A 12,780-nucleotide genomic window follows, 5' to 3' on the forward strand; every position below is an offset into this window, starting at 1 on the left:
TTGTCCCAAAAACTTTTTAAGAAAATCTAACACCATAATAATTTATAAAAGGATGTTTTCTCGTCATTGAAAAGCTTTTCTCCTTAGAATTTCTTTTTCTTTTTTTTTTTTTTTTTTTAAAAGAAAACTTTTTCTGGCATCTGGTTTTTGTTTTTAAAAGAGAAACATTATCCTTTAATTTGCAAAGAAGATGGAAAAGTTATTCAATTGAAATGGGGTTCAGGGTACATAAACCAAAATTTTTATTGTGTCACACCATACATTCCAGGTTAGAATAATCTTAAAATAATTTCTTTTGATGTTTCATTCATAAACCATAATCATTGTCTTTTTTCTGTATTTTAAACTATTTCTTGTGTACATTTTTCATAAAGTGAGAAGAATTGTCTGTTTATGCTTCATTTTCACATGTAATTTTATTTTTATATTTGTGAATAGCATTTTATTCATGTGAAGAGTGGGGGAAGGTCACTGTAAGGCTTGTGCTTATGACACGAAGGTTATTCTGTAAACAAATATTTTTCTTCATATGTTGGGGGCATATCCAAATTAAATTAGGCTTAAAACAAACCCCTTATAAGTAAATAGCTGTGCAATCTGGGAAACTTACTGAAGATTCAGCAACGGTAATTGTTAGTATTTAAATTGTAATGGGCATATATCAGAGACTTTATCAAGTGTATGTAAGTCTGTAACAGAATAGCAGTTTATTTAACCATAACAGATGTATATTAGCAAACGAAATCATTTTTTAATAACCTTGTAGAAAATAAGAATTTCAATCATTTTTATGGAACACAGATAAGCTATTAAACTGTTTGCAATTTTAGGAACTTTCAAAGAGAGAAGGCCCATTTTAATGCCTTTTTCCTTGCATTTTGAATATGCAGCTTGAATATTTTTCAGAACTTTACTTTTTGTATAGTTCTCTGGTATTAAAAAACTCAATATGTCATTCTCAAAGCATTCCTTTAATATGAGACAAAACATGTTTCATTTTAAAACTAAGCATATCAAAATTGATATTGGTTTTGGATGTGAAAATTGAATTTTGTGTCTTGTAAATCTAAACACTAAATTTTAAAGATGTAGCTCACACACACACACACACACACATATAATACATCTGATCCTGTCCTATGAAAAATTCCTACTGTCTGGCAGTTAAAAGGAAGGTAATTTGTGGCCAGGTTATAACTTGAAATGTTTAACTATATTATCCTTTTCATTTATAGAAAGGTTTAGGTTCTACAACTTTAATCTATTTTTTTAGGCTTTGTAAGTTGTGACCAGTTTTCTAGTTACTGAAGGCATGATAATGAAACTTGAGAACATTTTTAGTCATTTTCAAAATCAGATGTGCCCATCAAGGGTGCTTTAAACCAGTTTATACTCTAAGGGATAATTTTCATACTGGTTTTAGTGAAGCTAGTAAAGTCAACCACGTAAATCCCTCTGAAAATTCCATTGATTTTAAATATTTTGAATTTATATTTCAGTAATGAGTGCACTTAAACAGATCATGATTTGAGTTTCATAACATTCGGACATTAACTATGAATTCCTAACGTGCAAACTATTGTTGACATTTTTCTTAATCACTGATGTACCATGCCAGAATTCCCGTGTTGTTTGTACATTAATCAGAATTGGGTTGTAATATTGTAATGCTTCAGTTGCTTCATCCAAGCAAAACTTTACATAAGCATTTCCAGTGCAAAAAAAATTCTGTTACTCTGGATTATTGTACCTTTGCTATACCAAACAGTATTTATTATGGAAGTAGACATGAATAAAGGGAATGGGGACTGGGGTTAAATATATTCAAGTGAAAAAATTTTTAAACAAAAAATGATTCGCAGATTTCGTTACCATCATAAGGTCTATTGTTGACCTCTTTAGAAGTTTTTAAATATGAGTCCTTTTGAGCTTTCATGTAAATCTTAAATGGAATAAATGGAATAAAAGTGACTTGAAAGCTTAAGTGAATGTGAGTAGTAAGTCTGTATACAAATAAGCAATAATGTAATCTATTAAAGAGATGATGAATGATTAAATGGGCAAGTTCTTAATTAATTGGAAACAATGATGTTGGCAAGCTGTTAATGTCTGTCCCATCTTGATTTTTTTTGTGTTTAAACTGTTGGGTAATGTTAATTGCATTTTCATTTTTAAAATGTATTAGTTTTTTAAAAGCATTTAATATCTAAGTTCAAATAGATAAAATTTCAATGAGAAAATATCAGTATTGTAAATTTCAGTATGTAAATTGTGCTTCATATTCTGTAATTTTTGCCTCTATTCTCAGACCACTCTGAGCAAAATAAAAGTGATTTAATATTGTACACTTCTTACAAAAATAACTATATTCATTAGTTAATTGTTTTAGGTTTCATTCCTTATTACTTGTTTGAAATAGGCCTACTCATCAAATTTCTGTTAATCAGTTTTTGCATACTGAAGAGTAATAAAAGCAAATTTTATTTTTAAATTCTCTTTATTTAGCTTTCCTTCTCAATTTATGAGGTTTTACATATTCTCAAATAATTGTCCATTTCCTTAATAAAAGTTTTTAACATTTGTGTATCAGGTCTGGATTAGGAACTATACTTTTCCTCGACTGTGAGATTACTATTACTTCTACCACAAATAACATGTTCTTAGATTTTATTGCTGCACAGGAAGTAGGGTGCTTTGCATTGCTTATTCAGCTTATTATAGTTTTGTTGTTAATTTGGGGAAAACAAAAAGCCAAAAGAATGAAAAGTTCTTCCTTAATGTTAAGATGTTTTATCTGCTTAGGAGTTAGTGTTAAAGTGAAGTGTGAAAATTAAATTCTCTTGGTTGCCTGGTGAATGATAACTGGTTGTAATAAGATGTAAAAATTATTTCTGAAACTCTTAGATCATCTGAGATCTGTCTAAATATTTCCCAGCCCTGTGTTTCCTTGTGTTTTCCCAAATAGCCTAACTGCTGTGCTTCATCTCGATATGCTAGCTGTCATTTCTTTAGTTCTAATTTCTCTTGCTTTAAAAGTATTATTTGCAAAACCTGTCTGACTACACATCTATCTTACTCAAAGTGATGAGAGGGTAGGAAGTGATCCCTTAAATGGATGTATAGTGTGTTTTGCTCACTGTGGTTTAAGAATATACTTTTGTTTATAAATGAGTAATGTTCCTTGTTAAAAAAAGATTCAATGCCAGTGTGAGTCACCTTGCTCTCACCCTCATCTCAGTGTGAAATTTACTACCATTGTTTTAGTTTGTAAATTAGATTGTTTTGAATAAATAATGTGTTGAATGACTATTTAGTTAGCATTGTTTAAAGAAAATTTAATAACCAATTGGGGTAAGGATGTCATTTATGCTATTCAAGTTTATGAATTTGCCTTCTGTGGTAGCATGTTTTAACTCATAGTGAACTCTAAATAACCAAGCAGCTTGTTTTGAGATGTCCATTTTGTGAATCTTTGGGACAAAGGTGATTTTCTTTGTGATGGGGTTTATTTCAAATATTCAGTGGATTGCCTAGAGCAACAATTGTGTATATGTTTTATAGAGTAGTAAAATGTTATAGTTGAAATGAGGTAAGTACCATGTCCAGAGGTAGAAAGGTAAAAATAATGAAATGTGGTAACAAGGAACTTTTTGTAAACATCTACAATAAACAGAATGATTTTTGTATGGTGTTCTAGTCATTATAAGAAGAAATTAAATATCTTTTAAAAAGTTAACATGTATTTAAATACTTCTTGCCCTCCTCATCTTCATTCCTCACATTGGAGGATAGAGAATAGTATATTTTATTTTGTTGAGTCAAAAATAGTACATCTCTAAGATTATGAGAATCCTTTTAATTAAATATATTAACGTGGAGACCTATAAAAGTGCTCTAACAAATATACATTAAAATATTTTACCTAACAGTTGAATTTACCACGAGTTTAAAATACTAATGCTAACAAATTTGCTTAAATAAGTTTCTAACAGAAGCACTCATAATTATGAGTTGTTAATAATGGCTTGATTTTACACTATCTCAAAATGCACATACTTTTGTGTATTAAGATATTACTTAGTGATCACTTTAGTTTGCAGACTTTAATAAGAGTGGTAGCTTCCATTTGTCTTTTTTAGTTGTTTGAACAACTGTTTATGTGGTTCTTTTTATAGCTGGTAGCTAAAGCAAGTAATTGTGTGGCTTTGACGATGCAGATTTGATCAGATGCTATTCTGAAAACATGGGCATTGAATGTATTTGTCACTTTGAAACTTAACTTTTTGATATCTTTGTTTATGTAGATGTTTACTTAGACATTTGAGACTATAATATGAAATTGGATTATTGGAAATGGGTTGTGTTGCCTTCAAATTTGCCTCCGTTTGAGATTGTAAAATTTGTATTTCCAAGTGGATAAATGTAAAGTGTTTAGGAATAGAAACAAAAACTTAAACTATCCCCCAAATTTTATGTCTGTATGGTAAAAATTAGAGACTTATTAATAGTAAGACTTAATCTCTAAAGTATAACCAAACAAAAGATGAGTGCATTAATTCTGGATAAAGATATGTATTGTAACTTAAACGAATTATCTATAATAAAAGTAATAAAATTCTCCATTTGGCGAAATACTGATATAAAGTTGCAGTATATGCCTTTCCCCGGCCCCTGAAGTACTTGGGATTGAATCTAGGAGTACTCTACCACTGAGCTACATCCCCAGCCCTTTTTATGTTTTACCCTGAGATAGGTTCTCACCAAGTTGTCCAGGCTGGCCTCATCCTTGTGATCTTCCTATCTCATCTTCCCAAGTAACTACATCTGTCTTACTCCATGTTTTTTGGAAGTGTTGAATATTTTTGTTTTGCTGACTATGATTTTAAATAATTTTCCCTTAATGTTATTGGTTTTATTTTTGTTGTTCTCCTTCTTCATCCTTTTCAACACACACACACACACACACACACACACACACACACACAAAATAGGGAGATAACATACTTTTACAGTAAGATTTATGAATTTCTAATGATCTTGTTTTGATAGGTTGCAGGGCTGGGGATATTGCTCATTGGTAAGGTGTATGCTTAGCATGCATGAGGTCTTGGGTTCAGTCTTCACCCCATCCCCAAATACATTGCAAGTAATAAAAATAAAACTTTTGAAAGTAGACATTTTATATTTTTTCTATTAAATAATTCCACTAAATAAGCTTCATCAGCATGTGATGAAGGTGCAGTAAAAGCTAACATTGGAAATGGCTTATGTCTATCTAAAAAATATAGGCATATAGATACTTTAGGAGAAAAAGATCATAATTATAACATCTGGTTTTTCTTTTTAGTTTTAAGATTTAAGTTATTAAATAGCTAGGCAGTATGAACACATATCCATACTCATGTTCTTAAGGTACTTCCTAGTTAGGGAAGAAAGGACATAAAAAAGACATAAAGATAAATTCATAGTTGTGACAGAAATTAATTGTAGAGAAAAAGTATTTTAAAATTATTTTATTTCGTACTGAACATTGTGCCCTTTGGACTCTTAGATCACTTAAAATTCTCTCTTGAAATTTATATTTTAAATATAAAATTTTGTTGTTTTGGGGAACACTTCTTAAGTTAAATGAATGTTTCTTTTGTGAACCTCTACATGAAGTTTACATACATATGTATTCTTGAGACTTCAATTTATCAAATTTATTGTTTTTTTTTTCCTTTATGTGAGTTTACAATGAAGTTTATCATTGTAGATTCCCACTTGTTTTTGGTTAGTTTATACTACTATATTAGATATTTCAATATAGGTGGAATAGAGTAAAAGTAAAGTAAATGTGTCAAGTTTGTATTATGTCTAAAAGATTTGTACGTGGATGTCATATTTAAATGTCCATATTGAACTATTTATAAATTTTGTATCATGGAACACCATTCGATTTATAACAGTTACTGAAGTTCCTGTATGCTGTCAAATAGTTGATTTGTAAAATTTATTGCATTTTATGTTCAGTTTAGCATTGTTAAATGAATTACTATAGAATTGATATGTGGGTGAATGAAAAATATCTACATTAAAATCATCCAAACATTTTTCCATTTATTTTTGTAGTATACATATTTTAGAAAATGACTTATGACTGTTTCCATCATCATAGAAACAGTAGCTGCTGTATTTTAATTTGTATCAGTCATTAAATTTCAAAGGCAGTAATATCTAAGAAGAATGGAATTAATGTCTCATTTTTTAATCATCAGATAAATTGGGAGCATTTCTCCACCACACAGGCAGCTACTGTTTCATTTAATTCTTATTTTGTGCTAGAATACATAACAATGAGGTAAATGCACGACTTGTGTTTGTATAGTTAAGCCAGCGTTTTTCTGTGTATGATGGGGAATAGCAAAATCTACATCACAAATTTTGACACATTACAGCTGAAGGAAGAGGAACACCTTCCAAGACAAAACAGTCTTCATGGGGGAAAAATGACGCTTGTCCAGCAGTTTGCTTCTTGTGATTGAACTGAACCTGTAAGGATTCATGGATAAACTGAACAGGAATAGATCTGAATAAAGCAAATCTGCATAAATGGTAACCAGTAGCTCTACTTTTATTTTTTATGTTGCTTAACTGTTTTATTTGAAGGAAACCTGTGTGATTTAAAAAGTTAATAGCTTTTGCAACTTTATTACTGGTTATATACATTTGGCCATTATAATGTGCAAGCAATTGGAAAAAAAAAAAGTCAAGTATATGCTTGTTTTTATAGTAGTTTGTTCTTGTTAAAAATGTTCATATGATAATGTCTGTAAACAGCACCACTTTGATTACAATAGATGTAGTGTTGTAATAAACTGTTTAATGGGGCTGATGTGTAAAGCTGTTCAAGTTATTTGATGTTTACACCTCAGGGAAAGTCTTGTGTTCAGCAATATCTAAAGATAATGTTACTATGACAACATTTTTACTGTCCTTTAAAAAAAGCATTGCAATAGCGGTTTTGGATATGCATCAATCTGATCTTGCGTTCAGTGAATTAAACATAACTAATTAAGTGTCTCTTGCCCTTGATTTTGATATTAGAATAGGTGATTAATATTTCTATATTCTGCTTTTCTAGCTGTTTTTACCTAGTTAGCTTGTGACTTTGCTGAATGGTATGTAAACTTGTAAAAACTGAAATTTGACAGACATAGCAAATCCCGTCAATGCGTTAGGGGTCGAAAAATTTTGAGGTTTTAACATTTTAGTAAGACTCACACATATTTGCTACGGTAGTGCTGCTTTAGTTACAACACAGGTGTACTGAAATACTTAATTGTGAACTGCTAGCATTGAAGTGAGATTTTGAATTTGATTTGATGCTGTAGTGATTTACTGATTTTTATTGATGGTGCTTATGGTTTAATTTTGAAGCCATAGGCAGTGTAAATACAGCCAATGCAGCAGATAAATGTAGGGAGAGCCTTGGTTTTATTTTCCCGTTGGTACCAGTTTCTGAAGGATGTGAAGTTTATTAACATTGGGTTGTATTCTCCAGTGTAAAGGGAGATTATAGGTGTACCTGTCTCCACGGTTCAAGAAATTCTATATATTTTTGTGCAGCCTGTTGATTCAACTTGTTGATTCATGCTAGAGTAAATAAAAGGTTTTTTTTTTTCCCCTCAAAAACCCGCCTTATACAAAGGCCTACATGAAAAGCATCTGGCTCGAGTATGTTCTTAATTGTAAAATTAGCAGAGACAGATCATCAACTGGATATTTTTATGGAAAGATAATTCTGAATCACTACTTCAGAAATTTGAGTTAAAATTCTTATAAGCAAGCTAATTTGTTTTTAAATATATTTTAAAGATCTGATATCTTTGAGAGATCTTTGGTAGTACATATTGGTTTTTAAAATATGGCCAAATTTTAGGACAGTGCTTAAATGTATTTAGGTACCATAGATATTACATAATGTGCAACCATAGAAGCCCTCTAGAAATTTGCATTGCCTTTCTTCAGTTTTGTCTTGTCTGCTTTTCAAACTGCTCACAAAATTAGCTGTTTCAAATTATTATTATTATTACTGCTAGTTTTATTTTTAAAATTTTTGTGAGTGGAATATTTGTGTATGGGATCATTGGTGTTTACCAGAACTGTTTGCTCTCAAAAATGATTTTTAAATTATTTTATCTTGTTGAAAATGCAGTTGCCTTTTTAACATTTGAAAGTTGTATCAAAATCTGTTTTCTTGTTTTATGTGTAGGTGTTGTAAGTTTTTATCATTTCTTAAGCTTTTTTATATTTTAATTACAATGCCCTAATGTGAAGAAGTTTGGACATACATATATTACGAGGGAAATTAGTTTATAGTAAGATTAAAAGGTAAGTAAAATGTCCATGAGAATAAAGTTTTCTCTGAACAGTTTAAAAATGAAATCACAAAAATATATACTTGAAGTGAAACTGGAAGTTTTGTATTAATTTAATCCTTCATCTACCTTTTCATTTATCAGTGGAACCTTTTAATTGTTCCTTCTATATTACTCTTCTCCCTGCTTGACTGATTTCATTACAAGACTTTTGTTGCAGACAATGTGAGTGTACTAGATTTGTTTGCTTCTAGTCCATTGTTTTAAGTGTTATCAGGAGGAAACAACTTTTTGATTTGAACAAGTAGTTTTGCAAAGTCTTTCTCCACCTGGTAACATGAGTGTATAGCAGTAAAGCTATTTTATTTGTCATACCTCTTCTGTTGTTTATGAATTGGTGTTATTTGAAAACTTTTTTTATGTGTAAAAACAATCCAAAGAGAGAAATCTTTGCAAAGACACCAAAAAAAAAAAAAGGTCTCAGAGACCCTTTTATTTTTTCTTAATTTATAATAACTAGTGGATACGAAAACAAAACTTGAGTTGAATTTTAAACCATAGCATTTGTTAATGCTATGAAGTCACATTCCTTTTCAGCTAGTAGTAAAATTATGGACGAGTGATAACAGCACCTGAGTGGTATTGCTTCTGAAGTAACACTTTGAATTAAATGTGTTTGCTTTTGGTTAAAGGAAATATGTTGTGGAAAGGATATTCCAGTGTGAATCTACAAGTGTTTATTTCATTTTGTCAGTTTTCTTAAGATTTGGAATAACTTGCCGTGGCTATTGATCATAGGTTAACCGATTTCAAGGCCCCTTTACCAAATTATTCTTAAGCAGTTAACTACAATTTGAAGTTCACAAATTACTTGTAGCTTAAGGTATTATTTTCATTTGATTCTCCTGTGGAGAATGTTGCTTTATTATTTTTTTTTAACTAGTTTAAGGTCAGTTCTAATAATAAACATCGAAGTTTTAATGAATGTTGTATAATATTTTATAGTGAAAGGGGAAAATTGTTGAAAAGGTAAAGACTTTATCTTTCCCTTATGTATTTAAATGTGCCAATAACCTAAATATACACTGTTTTATATAATGAGATAATACTACAAAACTTTTCTGTTGGAGTGTTCTCAACATTTTGGTTTTCATACCTGAATGGTTATTGCATTTTCTGTATCTTATAAAGTGGCTCCAATTTTGTGTTTTAAGCTTCATCTTAATTTATTTTAAGAGGAAGTTTATGTTCTAATTCTTTATTGAGAATACAGTATTGAGATTCTCACTGTTTTACAGATAATTGCTTTTTAAATTTTATTCATTAAGTTCATTTGCATCCCATAGTCTCTGTAAATGTTTTCCTCAGTTGTATGTACTTAAATGCACGCTTATCCATTGTACATATTAGTCATTTTTTTGTGGTAATATATGAGTGGGATTTTTGTAGCAAAGTATTCTATTTTTCTGTTCTTAAAGTGTGTGTGTGTGTGTGTGGTTTTTTTTGTTTTGTTTTTTAACATTAACCTTCAGTTTAAACACTGGTGTACTTATTTTATTTTTTAGCAACTTGACTCTTAGAAGCCTTAGGCTAGTTTTTTAAATACATATTCAACCAAAAATTATAAATTTATTAAGATGTGGCCTTACATATGGCATTCCTTGTATTATAATGTGAGATGTTTTATTTAGAGAAATCAAGATTCAGGATTAAAGTCTCATTTTAAGTTGAAATGGAAAATGTGTTAAAATGTCTAGGCTTCTGGGAGGAAGTTCTTATAATCTTCTTTCTTGGCATTAGAAAGAAGCAATATGAATTTTTTATGAATATTCAAAATATTCAGGCAATTGTTTTGTCAGATTGATTTGTCTTAACCAATGTTTCTTTGAAATTTCAGGTTGTTGGCATTCACTATCTGAGTATATAGGTACTATGATTTTTGTATGGGATGTATAAACACTTGATTACATACAGATAGATTTCTGTGTTTTAAAGACTTCCTGCTACATTAATTAACACTATATTGGGAGACTTTAAAAATACTAGGTAGAATTTAATTGAAGTCATACAAATTTTGATATGGTATTTGTGGATAGTGAACACTACCAGTTTTTCATGTGGGAGTATCCTAAAACTCCACCATGGGTGTAAATGTTTTACATTAATTTCATAATTGGACAGAACCCTGCATTTAGGAAAAAAAAATTTATTTTGAAGGTGTGTTCTTTGTCACACTGTTACTGCGTAACACTTCTCAGCATTCTGTAAGTTAAATTACTTCAAAATACAATGGTAAATTCATGTTTGTTTATTTTTTTACTTTGAAAATGTAGTACTCAGGTGGTATTTAATGGGAAATGATCCTTTGGGGTAAATCATAATGTATTCTAAGGAATGCATCTATAACATTGATGACTTTAGCCTTAAAAAAAGGTTTATTATTCCTTCTTCCTCTTCATCCCATGGTGTATTAGCAAAGTAGTTTACAGCCCGGTACAGCCTTACAAAGTTGTTTTATAATTTTTAATGGAAAGTCCTTAAAAAACAAACAAACAAAAATTGTATCATATTCTCAGTATCCATGGATTACTGAATCAGTTTGTAAATAATTTGTCTAATATCAGAAGGCCAAAGAAAGTCTTAAAATTTTAGCTGTTGACTATGGTGACTTCACAATAAGATTTCTGTGCAAAAGGTAAGGTGACTTTTGATCAAATAGACATCTTTTTGATGTCCATGAAAACTAGACTTCCATATTAGCTTCTATTAAAAAGCTTCTTCCCATTTTATTAAAATGTTTGTAATTGCAATTTTGTGTTTAATGTTTATTTTTGCCTTTTCTTTTCTTTAGCATTTAGGTGACTGTTCAGCAGTTTGCTATATGGCCATTGTTGGCCTTAAACTGCACTAGTAACAAGCATGGTATTTATCTTGTATTGAAAATAAAACAAAGTTTTGATAATACTTGCAGTTTGTCCTGTTTGATTTATGATTTGTTAAACATTGTCTATGGGGTATGTTTTGGTTTGGGTATCAGGGATTGAAACCCAGGGGTGCTTTAACCTTAAGCTACACCCTTAGCCCTTCTCCCTTCTTACTTTTTGCTTTGAGACAAGGTCTCACCAAGTTACTGGACTATCTTCCACCTTGCGATCCTCTTGCTTCAACACCCCCAGTCACCCAGTCATTGGAATTACAGGTACCGTACCCAGCTACCATTGTGTATGGTTTTGAATACCGTCTATTGGTAATATGAAGGGTAACATAAATATTTTGTCTTTAAGGCAGCCTCAGTAGAGACTTTTTAAATTCTGTGCTGGCATTTTGATGCTCTTTAAAACTAGATGGTATCTGGTTAGAATTAAAATTAAGAAATTCAGAAGGAGTGTAAACTGTTTTATACTTAAATCTAAGATTCAGAAAACATTTGTCCAATTTTAAGGAATTATTAAAATTATTAGAGTTTTAATTAACTAAAAATGTTTCAGGATCATAGCAAATCTATTTTACCAGTTAACTTGGAGACCCTAATAAAGGGTATTTTTAAAACAGTAATAAATTTATGTTATTTCAACGTGTGTGTGTGTGTGTGTGTGTGTGTGTGAAGTATTAAATCAGGATACAGATCACTTACCTGCAGGTTTCAGAGTATGTTGAAGATCAACTCTGAACCATCAAAATTATCATGTGAGAAAGGTAGTTAACATTAGTGAAGTCTCTTTCAGTGCTTCCATTAAAATTGTGGTTCAGGTTTTGTTAGGTTCTGTGTAGTCTTACACGTTCACATTTTAAAGATGGTGTTCATTAATCCCACTTGAGTTGAATTGAGACTTTGTAGCGTACAAAGAGGTAGAGAACATTTAACCACAAAAAAAGATGGCTGAGAACAATTTTGACCCAATGCCACACCAAACTCCAGGAGTTAGTCAAGGCCTGATATAAGATAAGAATACACTTTTTAAATTTTGGGAGTTTTTTATTTTTACAAGGAAACACTTTTTTTTTTTTTTTTTCCCCCCCAGCAATTACATGAAACAAGAATTGTTGTTAGAAGTGTTTCCAGTGCTGTCCTGGGTCTTTGTCTCCCTTTTCTATTTCATTAACAGAGTTCTTGGATTTTTAAATGACACATCAGTTCTGATCAACCGTTGTCAAATGCTAGATAAAAGATACATACATTCCCGTTCACTACATTCCCAGCCATTTTCATTTGATACAGGGTCTTTTGCTAAGTTGCCCAGACTGGCCTCAAACTTGGGACTACCCTGCGGTAACCTCCCGGCAGGCACCAGGCACCATCACACTTTTTTTTTTTTTAAACATCCTTTACGTTCAAAAAGTTCATTCCCTACTTACCCGAAATTATGTTTACTGGGATCTGAATAAGACTTGACTCTCAGAAAGGGAAAGAAGGTACATT

General features: G+C 30.8%; 1 protein-coding gene across 4 annotated transcripts in view; it reads left to right on the plus strand.

The window, feature by feature from the left end:
- CPSF6 (cleavage and polyadenylation specific factor 6) overlaps window positions 1-10,919 on the plus strand; it is a 31,288-nt gene extending 20,369 nt beyond the window's left edge. For all 4 annotated transcript variants that reach the window (XM_079142210.1, XM_079142211.1, XM_079142212.1 and 1 more), the window contains one exon: window positions 6,438-10,919. The gene's annotated coding sequence lies outside the window, so the exon portion shown is untranslated. The remainder of the gene's footprint in view (window positions 1-6,437) is intronic.
- Window positions 10,920-12,780: the final 1,861 nt, after the last annotated feature.

This window comes from Sciurus vulgaris (assembly GCF_902686455.1).
Source record: "Sciurus vulgaris genome assembly, chromosome: 5".
In the NCBI taxonomy this organism is placed as follows: domain Eukaryota; kingdom Metazoa; phylum Chordata; class Mammalia; order Rodentia; family Sciuridae; genus Sciurus; species Sciurus vulgaris.